At 30.2% G+C, this 13040-nt stretch overlaps 1 pseudogene; it reads left to right on the plus strand.

Moving 5' to 3' along the window:
- Positions 1–10581: 10581 nt before the first annotated feature.
- Positions 10582–12708, plus strand: LOC120130246 (annotated as a pseudogene).
- The last annotated feature ends 332 nt before the right edge of the window (positions 12709–13040 follow it).

Here is a 13040-nt window from a genome sequence, read left to right on the forward strand (position 1 = left end):
TTGCTTTAAAAGATATGGTGGTGGAAGAGTCCTCTTAGGAGATGAACTCTTGCTAGTTCTATCTTTTAAGAAAATGGGTGTCTACAATATGGTGGATGAGGGGAAGTTGAATTTTGACAATTAAAGTTGAATTATGATGGGATGTTGTAGAATCATTTTCAAGCATGTATGATGATTAAACTTAATTGGAAATGATTAAGTTGATTTCGACCTAACCTGGGTTTGGAAGAAATTGAAAGTTTGGGTTGTTTATGATAGGAATTGGTTGGAATTATATGGGAATGATGCTTATATGATGAATTCATGCTTGAATCAAATTAGAAATCATTGAAATCCTACCCTATATTATTCATAAGCTAAAATTTCCCTAAGCCTAGAAATGATATAAGAATGATTCTATATGTTTTGAAATGTGATTTAGACCAATTTGAAACTTAGTTAAGCTATAAGCACCTTTTCAAATATTTTGAGAAATTGAAGGATTGATATACAATTGTTTGAAAGTTGATGTGTTATTCTGAAATTAAATGTTAGAATGTTGAATTTGATGTAAAAATGTTGAATTGGATCAATTTGGAAGTTGGGGACCAAATCGTAATTTTTTTAAATTATGAGATTGAATGGTAATTATACAAGTGTTGATGTACTAGTTTGAAAACATTATTGGAATGTTTGAAATTGGTGATTGGTGTTGAATTTAAGGTGAAATGGTAAGGGGCCATTTTGAATGAATTGAAATATGGGATGAATTCCAAAGAAATGCTTATTAGTGTGTTAGGATGACGGCTTGCTATAAGCTAACCTTAGGTAAATTATAAAGAAAAATTTATATTGTATTTGATCTATTTCGTACTATTAAAAAATAGCATTCAATGACTTGGGTATGAATTATCCAATTCGTTTTTATAAGATATTTTATTAAATATTTGAACAATTTCTGAAATATGACATGGATGATTTTGTTATGAATTTCCAATGTTTGATATAATACTTTGATGTATGTGTATACTATTTGAAACTGTTAAAAGCCCATTGTATGTGCATTGAGATTTGTTGGCAATTGGCATGCCATGAGGTGGAGTGTTTATCGATCGATCTTATATGGGTACATTCGTATACATTAGAAAGAGATGACATGATACATTTCACGACACATATGTGATATATTGTTTGCACATGCAATATGCTAGTGCGATATATCTTGATTATAGGTACAGTTGTTGTGTTCTATAGTTGATGTACTAGTATTACAAGCATTGTAAGTGCAAACAATACACTCTTATATTTTGACTCGCGTACCTTGCATTCTCTGATATACATTAGGCTATGAATTATATGGTGTGAATATGTGAAAAGTACAGGTGATACGATTTAAACGACAACAATCATTTTGCTATGTACTTTTATTTGGCATTATGTGTCTATTATATGACAAATGATATTTTACAAGTTATCTGATAAAAGAATGACTTTAATAAGTCAATTTTACATGTTCATATATTTTTATATGATAAATGTCATACTTTGTTCATTTACGATATATTTTTATAATGAATGTCTTATTTATTTTATATATATGCCTCATGTGTGTACTTAGCATATGATTGTTTCACACATAAGTAAAGGAAAGGATCAAGATACAGAGTGAGGAGTTCAACAAGCATCAGCTTTATGAAATTTGATCTATATCCAATATCAGTAAGACATGTAGTGATGTTTTTAACATTATCTAATTGGCATGTATATTATATGTTTTTCTGGCTTGATATGTTATATATAAATGTATGACCAGGTTGGTAATAACTTATAACTATTTAATATGAATATTAGGTATACTTAGTAGTTTTAAAAGAATAGTAATTACTAAATTAAGTTTTATTTGCTATTTGAATGTATTTTTAAATTACAATTTTGTTTATGTTATGAAAAGTATTAATATGTCTAGTTACTACTGCTTGAAATTATACTTGAATTGAAGGTTCAAATATTTATTTTTGTTTTACGCAATTAAATGATTTTAGTGATAAATGTTAAATTTGTAATTTTAAAAGAAATAAAATTTTATCGAATATCGATTAGAAATGTTTTAAATGGTTAATGTGACATCTCTAACTCGTATTTGAATATGTATAGGATAGGGCGTCACGCAAACAATATAAACACATCAATTTCGATTTCAAAAATTTTTCTTTTTCAAGCTTGTCGAGTTGATCCCCTTAATTCCATCCTCGGAATTTTGCTTCAAGAAACACTTTAAAGCATGTAAAATAATTAATATTTCATGAAAATTTCCATCTTCAACCCGAATTTATTCTTTTTTTAATAATCATCCCGAATTTATTCAAACTTGTTGAATTGGTCACTTAACTTTAACATGCAATTTTCAACTTCAATCAAGTATTGAAATGATAAAACAACACATAGGGCCTTTTGGTTTTATAAAATATAGATTATTTTCATTCCCTTAGAAAATAGAAATGTTAAAGAAAACATGTTTGATTATAAAATTAGAAAGTGATTTATGGAAAACGAAAACAAAAATAAGTAAAATATAAAAATATAAAAAAAAACATTCTTAGTATTTTCATAAATTGGAAATTTGAAAAATAAGAAAAATAATTTTTTGATTTAATTGTATATGAAACCTTCAAACTTTTACAAAAAAATAATAAGGTTCTTGAATTTTTTTTACACTCAATAATCTTTAAATTAATTTTTTTCATTATTTAATTTTTAGTATTTTATATTTAACATATTGAATATATTGAATATTTTTATTTTTAATTTAAATATTTTTTTCATAATAATTTAACATATTGAATAAATAATTCCTTAAACTTTCCAAAAAATTAATTACGCCGTTAAACTTAGCCAAAAATCAATTAAGTCCATATACCACATGATCGTCCATCGCGTACTGTCACAATATTATCGTAAATTATCACATCAATATTGTAGATTGCCATGTAAGTTTGTGAATTGTCATGTAAGCGTCGTGACAATCAACGTTTGATTTCGTCTTTAAAGGGTTAGATTAATTTTTTTAGTGCAAAAAACGTTAAGGGGATACACTAATTATTTTTTTTCATAAAATTTGATGGTATCAATTACCATTAAACATATTTTTATTTTAATGACACTTTATGTGCTTTGCTTATAACATATTTTTGTCTATTTTTTAAATTTAATTTATGTCCAATATACAATAACATATATCTTATTATAAACTAAAATAAATTTTCTGTTATGAAATTTCTTATCAACTTGACTATTTTATATCTGCATAACTCACATTATATTAGTGTAATGATTTTTTAATAATGATTTTTAATTTAATTTTTAATACTATATTTATATTTTTAAAAATAAGACATGAAATACATTTTTTATTTTATTTTGGATTTAAATTTTCATTTATTATCTAAATATGTTTTATAATTTTAAAAAATGAAAAATTATTGCACTTGTTAATTTCTTCATCCAAGTCTATGATTAAATCATGGAGTTAGTAATTTATAACTTTGCCTTTGTAAGAATCTTTAATATCAATATTGTCCTTTTTATCCAATGAAATTTAACATGGAAATCAACTTAAATATGATGATTTATATTAAATCCTAATTAAATCAAATGGCTAAATTATCTTTTAAATTATATTTAATGAAAAAAAATAATTAATTCCTCTACGTAAAATAGGTTTTTAGCGGCGTTTTTATATTAAATGCCACTAATTTTTTACATAACACGGTGTTTACATAAAGAACTCCACAAAATAGAAACAGTAGCTGCGTTTACATGTAGTGCCGCAATCTTCATGTACCTATAGAGGCATTTTTAAGAAAAAACACCGCTATATAATATACGTCAGCGTTTGTGGGTAAATGCCACTAATGATAATTACTTTAGTGGCGTTTTTTGTTGGAAACATCGCAATTTCACACTACCTTGGTGGCTTTAATTTCACATTATTTCTATTTTATTTGTTCTTTATCAATATATCTTATAAAGAACAACAAAAACCGATGTTCGAATAAAGAGATGGCAAAATCGAAGCTGGAGTCCTCCGATGAAGAACTGTACAATGGTTCTAGTTCGTTAGAAGAGGAGCAAGTCAACAACCAGGTCAACATTGACTAAGACGATGAAGAGGAGATAGAAGCTGTTGCTCGCTCCACCTATGCCTCTGACAAAGACGATGATGCTGTCTCTGAAGAAAACGCCGATGATGCTGATGAGGTGAGTTTAGTTTTAACACTCTTTATCTTTTTTTTTTAGCTTACTTTCAAAATCTTACGATTTTGGCTGTCGGACTTGGCATTTTACTTGTTATTTAGTTGTTAGGGTTTGCTAAGATTGTGAATTTTATTTCTAATCTTTTAGTTTTCATGCTTTAGTATAAATCTTGCTTCTAGGGTTTTTAGTAAGTTACTTGAAAGCTTAATTTTAACTTTATTGCTTATTCTAAGATTTTATGACTTTTTGAGGATTTTTTTTTCCGTTCAGGATGAGTCTAATGGGGCTGAAACCGGAAATTAGTAATCGAGAAAAAGATAGGCTAAAAAAAATGCAGAAACTGATAAGCATAAGATTCAGGACATATTTGATTATTTGAACTGTAATTTATGGTTTGCTAATATTTGGTTGATGGTAGAATAATAAGGGGAAGGGAAGGTTGAAGTATCTTTGCAAGATACGGAGTTGTTTGCTCATTTTGCTAAAGGTGACCCAAGTTCATCACAAAAGAAGGTGAAAGGAAGGTATAGTTTTTTTTCCCCTGGAGATCTTGAAATAGGTGATTTCTCAGTTTTGTTACTTCCATGATATTTTCGGAGTTACTTTGAAAAAACCTTGTTAATGTTCCTTTGAGATTTTTGGATTTGACGTTCCTAGCTTTGTTCCAAGTAATTATGTTGCACTTCATTTGGTAATTGGCTCCAGTTGGCTCCTCAAAGCTTCAATCAATAAATTTTAAACGAATATAAAAGCTTTGGTTTTGGCCTTGCTGGATTTTTTTAAAATAGTGATTCCAGTTCATCTGAGAAGAAATCAAATGAAGCTATGATTGATGTACCAGTTTTTAGCACAAAGAATATCCAAAATAACATGAAAGTCATATACTACAGGTTTGTTTTTCGTGTTAACAATGCGAAATTATGTCTGAAAGTCAATTTCTAAGTTATGTGATTTAAATTTGTTGAACTAACTTTTGATTTGATATAGCATGAATTTTTAAAAATATAAGTTGTTAAAATTTACATTTTACAAATTTATAAAGAATTTGTCATAAACGTTTTAAAGTGTGAAAAATAATCATAAATGTTTTTTAGTATTTCAAAAATTATAAGTTTTGTTTAAAATCTCAAAACACTTGTATTTTAACCAAAACCCCTCCCAATCTCGAGACCAGGGTGCTAGTCTTGATACGGAAATCCCAGAAGGCTTCTCAATCTCGGGACCATGTTCCAGTATCGAGACCGGTGGTTGAGTATTGATACTCATTCAATTAGTATTGATACCAAGGGTTCAACTATAATTTTGACCGTTAGGATGCTCGGTCTCGATACCAACATTCCAGTACCGATACCAAATGCAGATGAGCATTAAGTGCTCAAAATTAATGATTCCAATGGCTCAATTCAATCCCCAACGACTTCAAAAGCTAGATTGATGTTAGAAGACTTAAAAGGGACCAAGATTCAAATGGAGAACAACAAGCAAGTCAATTGCAATATCAAACCAACATCATAGAGTTTTAGAGTAAAAATTGTCAAATTCATTTGTATACACTTGTGAGCTATATTGTCAAATTTGCTCAAGTGTGATATTTGGAGAGTGCTTAATTTGTGCAAACATTTTTCCTTTGTGAGGGTTTCTTTTGTTTGCTAAGTTTGTAATTACTCTTAGGGAGAGTGTGTATTCAAGGTTTTGAGGCATAAACCTTGAAGTGTTGTAAGGTTACACCTTGTCTTCAAGGTTTGCACATTAGTGGATTTGAGAAATCCTTAGTGTGGATGCTAAGGCAGTGAAAGTAGACTTGGTTTAGTAAGTCGAACCACTCTAAATCTTTGTGCAAAATTTTTTTTTATAGCTTTCACCATAAAGTTTAAAGGCCAATTCACTCCCTCTTGGCTATTTCATGATTGATAAAGGTAACAAAATAATAGTAAAATATGTGGCTACATCCTTGCCAAGGTTGGTAACTTGAGAAGTATGCTTAAAATATATGATATCAATGCAGGTTAAATGTTGTCTTCATGGTAGCAATAAGTGTGTCAAAAGACCAAAGATGAATACAATTTTTAACTGTTTAAGACTAAAATATTGTTTCTGGTGTCTCAGTGATAAGTTTTCGATTCACTAATAATGTGCATTTATAAAATAGACACCAAGTATGATGCCTCTTATATTGTGTTTAGAACCTTTATTAACGTTACAATCATGTGTTGTAGCTTATGAACTTACCCTTCATTAACATCTATATTTGTCTTGTAGCATATTATTCTTCAATGTTATGCCAATTTGATGTTGTAATCTCGAATTAAGCTTTTATAGTCATGTTTTGTTTCAGATTATAGCACATTGACTGAGGCAAAGTAGCTAAGCAAAATAGCATCGACAATGTAAAATGAAGGTTCTATTAAGCTTTTATAGTCATGTTTTTGTTTCAGATTATAGCACATTGACTAAGGCAAAGTAGCTAAGCAAAATAGCATCGACAATGTAAAAAATGAAGGTTCTACAAGACAATGGTTGTTGAGAGTTAAATCGAAGCATCTAGATTGAATTTGTATGTAAAAGCATGGATTAAGAAGTTGTTTGGTGGATTTGGTCAAACCATTATTTGCATGTAAAATTTAAGACATTTGAGTTGATATTTTCGAGGATGCTAAGTTTATTTCACTTTAACGTTTATAAATTTTGATTCTTTTTTTTGTGGTTAAATATTTTTATTTAATTCGCATCGTAATTAAATTTCAAGTTATTTGAGTAATAGAAAGCATAAAATTATATTTTCAAATTAATTAATATTAGTGGCGTTCGTAAAAAAATGCCACTACAAGTCATGATTTTTGTGGCGTTTGAGCAAGAAACACCACTAAAGGCATAACCATTTGTGGCATTTTTATAAAAACACCGCTATAACATGTCTTTTGCGGCGTTTGTATATAAAATGCCGCTAAATAACTTGTCTTTTTTGCTACATTTGTATAAAAAAACCTCCGCTAAATAACATGTCTTTTAAGGCGTTTGTTAACGTAAAACGTCGCTAACCGTTGTGGCGTTGTATAACCGATGCTCTGTGGCATTTTTTGCTCAACGAGTATTTTTAGTGGCGCTTTAAAACGCCACTATAGGAGTAAAAAAACACGTTATAGACCTATTTTGTTGTAGTCCTTCTCTAAAATTTGAATAAATCTCGTATTTTCATTTTCCAACTTTTCATAGATAAATTTACATACTAAAAATAACTTTTGGGAAAATTATCACTTAAGGGATTCAAATTTTCTAAGTTTACACTTTAGACATTAAAGTCTCATTTTTATATTTTGGTCACTGACCAAATTTTGAGGTATTATACAATGGCTGCACCACCTCACTTGAAAAGAAACGACCAATCTTTTGAAGGGGAACAATGTTTTGGTTCGGGCGAGGGCCAAGTGGCATGCTGGCAAACTACAAATTGGAGCTTTGTGTCTACCATTTGTAAAGAAATTATCATTAATACCATAATGAGAATCAACGTGGATGATTAATGAGTGTCAATGTGGCCAAATAGCGCCAAATCAACCGTCCAAACATGCCACAACGATCTTCTGTTAATGGGGTAACAGTTGTTAACACTTGAGTGATTGATTTGGTTACAAAATGATAATGTCAATGATCATTTTCATTACTTTTGAAATGTGTGTGCTGAAAATGGAAACATACTCATACTTCAAGGATCATTATGTATTCTATATTTTTTATTTGGATAAAATACATAAATGGTCATTAATGTCTGAGTAAGTTTTCGCTTTATCCATTGAAGTTTCAAAACTTACAATTTAGTCACTTAGGTTATTGATTTATAATAAATAAGTCCCTTACCATTAATAACCGTTACTGGGGCGATGGAATACTGATATGGCAACTTAGCACTATTGACTTGGCACTATTTTGCTACATGACACCAACTGTTTGACTGGCATGGCATTTGACCGAGCCCTTAACCCTAGAAATCGATCATTATCTTCTTTTCACTGTGGAACTTCTTGCGATGACATCATGACAGCTTTGCTTCAGGATCCTTGGTTTCAGTTTCAAAACTTCTTCAGCATCTTTCTCTAATGGTGGAACTTCTTTAACGGTGGGAGCTTTGCGTCGAGATCCTTGACTTTCGATGTTAGAGATCGCACATTTCTGACATTTGCTAACCTAGCACCGACTTTCTGCCATTAAAATGCAAATGTAAGAGCTTTGATTGAAAGAGGTAAGAAATTTGCCATCTACGTGTATACAAAAGCAAATAAAGACCAACATTGCAGCATGGCGATTAATGACTTCCAGAACCAAGGCTTGGGGTTTGGAAAGTGGAAACAATTAGTGATATGCAACAACAACAACGATTTCTAGAACCACTTCGGTAGAAAAGATTTGGACAAACATCTGGATGCTGATGAAGCCATTATTCTTGGTTCTGCTCTACATGCTACAATTTAAGTGATGTAATTAAGTTGAACCGTAAGCTGGGGATGGCTGATGGTTCCTCCTACAGTTTTGTCGCTGCTAGATGGACCCCATCTTTCAAAAGATGAAGCAAGTAGGCTTTTGCTTTTTCCAAGGATGAAAAACGTCCCAGTAAGATGTTCAAGTCTCTGTTAATCATGGCAAAGAATTTGAATATCACTTGCCTATGATCGTGAATCTTTTACCACATTTTTTTTAAAGAAAAAAGCACTTTTCAGTTTGCCCATATTTTTCATTAACATTTTGCATCTGCCCATCTCTTGTTGGCATCCTAACTCTTTCATTAACAATGATAATCGGTCTAGACACAAACATTCTTCAGCAAAGTTTGAACAATCGCTTCTATCTTGTCAATCGGCCAAAACAATTTAACTCTTGTTGGCATCCTAACTCTTTCATTAACAATGATAATCGGTCTAGACACAAACATTCTTCAGCAAAGTTTGAACAATCGCTTCTATCTTGTCAATCGGCCAAAACAATTTAATTTCCATCTGATTAACAAAATCATCGATACTGTTTGAAGAACAAACTCATCGATAAGAAAAGCAATGATTCCGAAGCAAAGTCGCAGTTAGTAGAGTTTCCATCAATTTAAAGAAAGAAGTTTCTGTAACCGAAAACAAGGATCTTGAAGGAAAGCTGTCATAGCAAGAAGTTCCACCGTCAAAAGAAGATGGTGACTTATTTTGACGTCAACGGTATAAGGGAGTCAAATAGTCAGACTCGCCAAGCAAAATGATACCAAGCAACTAGATTAATACTCTACGTCACCATTCTGTCACTCATATTAACGTGATTAATAATTTGTTATAAATTGATAACGTTAATAATTAAAATGTTAGTTTTAAAACTTCAATAAAAAGATAAAAACTTATTCAAATATTATTGTTCATTTCCATAGTTTACTCTTTTTATTTTTTATTTTGCCACTAGTATCTCTGTCGGGATGAATCTGCAATGAGTGGACAAATGCACCACTAATATAAAATAGGGTAAAATTCATAAATACTCACAAAATTTTTTAAATTGATTTTATTTGAAGTTGAAATTTTTAAAATTACAAAATAGACATTAAACTTTAAATTTTGTTAAAAAAATAAATAACAATCGTCAAATGTTATTAAGGAATGACATAATATACTAAATTAATGATAAATATATTATTTAACACCTTAAAATAACTTCATTTTATATTTTTCAATGTTTTAAGTATTGTTCTAAAAAATAAAAAAAATTATATTTTTTTTAAAATATATGAAAATAAATATTTTTAAAAATTATTTAAAAAAATTAAGTATCAAACGAAAATTATTTTTGTTGTATTTTATACAATAAACAATTTATAATCTTTGACGTCCGAAAATTTACATATCAATAATAAAAATTTAACATATTATAATATCCCTATCAAATAATTTTTAAGCTATATGGTACAAATTTAATATTTGTAATATAAAATTAAAAGATGATATATATTTTATCCATATTTATTTTATTTTCAATGCAATGAACCCAATAAAAATATTTTAATTAAAATTAAAAGTAAAATTAAATTTTAATTATAACTGAAAGATCAAATGAGATATTTTTAATAGTTTTATTTATACTTTATATTCATTACGTAATTTTTAAAATTAAAAATTTAAAAATATTTTTAACGTAATTTAATGATTATTTATAAATTTTACCTCGTAAAATTAATGATAAAATTATAATAAATGACATGCATAGTAAAATTTTCTTCTTTGCCCGATTCATTAACCGAGAACTTTGGGGCCTTTCATCCCCTAAATTATACTAGACCCTTCTCCACCGTCAGATTGAATAAGAGAGTGTAGCCCTGGATCTAAAAGGCTATTAAACCTCCGTTTTCGAAGCAGTTACCCACCAAATATACTCTTTCTGGCAGCTCTGCCCCTTCATATCTGCTTCTCCTTGACCCGAGACCCGACCGCCCAGGTTTGTTGGACCCGATTATCGTAACGGGTGTAAAAATAAACCCACTTTTGTATTTATTTTAGATATATGGATTTGATTTCATATCTTCGATGGTGCTCCAATTTTTTTTAATGCGTTTATTTTATTCTTTGTTTGTTATAGGAAGAAAAGGAGATGATTGTTTTCTTCATTTATGTATTATTTTGGGAAAGGATCTGCTTTTATGACTTGGATTTGCAAGGATTTTAGTCAGATTGGATTGATTAAGGCCGGAAGATTAGTAATTTCAGGTCTAATTGATTGTTTTGTGTTCCATAGGTTTCATTTTGAAAGTTTGGCTTTTCCTTATGGGTTTCTAGTTTTGGTTTCTCTTAAAGAATGGAAGCAGAATATATAGGGATTCATAGGATATAAGGGTTTTCAGCAGTTTTTACTGCTTCTAGTTCATTAGGAAACTTGGGAAATTGATTTCTTTATGCCAAAAACTGGAATTTGTGTAGGCTGGAGTATGTTTAGAACAATAACGCTGGAAATTTTTGATAATAATTTCTTGAGAGATCCTAGTGTTAAGAGCAATACTCCCTAGTTTGTTAAGGATTTCCATGAATGCCTTAGCTTAAACTTCAAATTATCTCAGTGGAAGCCAGAACAAGACTTTATTAGAAATTTCAACGCAGAAAATAAAGAAGTGTTTATAATAATTCCTACTCGAGCACCCAACCTAGCCATTCTTCATGAAGCATGTGCCTTTAGAACCAATTTGAGTGCTATTAGATGGTGCTACCAGTGTGCTCCTTTTCGGGCTAACTCAACTTCTTTGGAAGGATCCATATTAGCAGGGTAATTTTCTTGAACATAGACTTGCTGAAATTAACAAGAAATTGATAGAGTTTTGTAGTTCACCATTTATCATGGTGCCCTTTCTGAACTTGTTTCTCTGTTTTATAAGTTAAGCTAGAGGTGGTTGCAATATCTGTCTAATATGATGTGAAATTATGCATTTCACATGTTTAAGACCTAATTCTTTCTTTATAGTTTCCATAAGTTGGCTCTATTTTTTTGGGTTGTAAAAACCATATATTATTTGCATATAAACTTGGCTATGCTAGTCAATTGTTTGTTGCTACAATTTAGGCCTAAATGCATTAATCTAATGCTAAGACCATATAATTGGGTACTTATTTGATCACTTTTCTGTACTAATCTATAGTGATTATTGTGAAGTTATTTATGCTCATCTTTCGGAAGATTGCAGATAGGATTTTGTTTTGCATTAGAAAAGATCAGGTATTGAATCTTTAATTGAAAAGGAAGAGACAGATAAAAGGGGAGGAGAGTGATATAGGTTAGAATGTTGACTTTGAGGCAAGCTACACTATTTGAGCAAACATAAAGATCTGAAATCCTGAATATTGTTTGAATTTGCATTTGCTAATATCAGCTTTTTTTTTTTGTCTCATTTTTCTTTGTCAATAATTTTTTGTTACACAATGCATGCAACTTTAACTCATTCTTTTCATGTATCATGATGTCGCAGCTTGAAAATGGCAGCAAAATATATAATTGGTTCTATTGCGGCATCGTTTGCCATTGCGTATGTAGCTGATAATCTTGTTGCTGATCAGAAGATTTTTGGAGGTAAGTTGCCGTACATTGTAGATTTGTTGTAGGCTATTCCGGGGCTTAATAAATTATGGATTTTCCTCTCCAACTTAGGGACTGCACCTCACACTGTTTCAAACAAGGAATGGTGGGAAGAAACCGACAAGAAGTTTCAGGCGTCGCCACGCACGGCTGGTCCACCTGTGGTGATGAACCCATCAGCCGCCAGAATTTCATTGTTAAGTCGGGATCTGAATCTTGAAGACCCAATGTTTGCTCCTCTTTTGTTGAAGTTTAAGTTTGATTTGCATTCACTTGTGAAGAAATTGTTGCTTTGCTTTATCCAACTTTGCTTTTACAGTAGTTTTAGTTGGAAATTTGTCTGCTTTTCTTATGTCAAAACTCGATCCAGCCAGTGGAAAGCGTTTGATGATGATGATGATGATGATGATGATGATGATGATGATGTCAATTATACTAGATCTCAATAAGAACCTGCGAAGCAATAAAAACTGCATTTTTTACAAATAAATTGAGATGGTGCCAATTATTTTTCTACAAGGCCGATATTTAATAGTAAGGTTTTGCGGCTTAGCCTTTGTTGTTAGTTGAATTTAAGGCATTAATGGAGGTATAGGTATCACTCCTTTGATCCTCAGCCTTCTTTGATTTCATTTTTTATTTTAATTTTATTTGACCGTATTTTATATTTGATAAGTTTGAAGTTTCTTTATAATATATATTTTTTAATTTAAATTTAAATAAATAAG

The sequence above is a fragment of the Hibiscus syriacus genome, unplaced genomic scaffold (genome assembly GCF_006381635.1).
Source record: "Hibiscus syriacus cultivar Baekdansim isolate YM2019G1 unplaced genomic scaffold, ASM638163v2 tig00110528_pilon, whole genome shotgun sequence".
NCBI lineage: Eukaryota > Viridiplantae > Streptophyta > Magnoliopsida > Malvales > Malvaceae > Hibiscus > Hibiscus syriacus.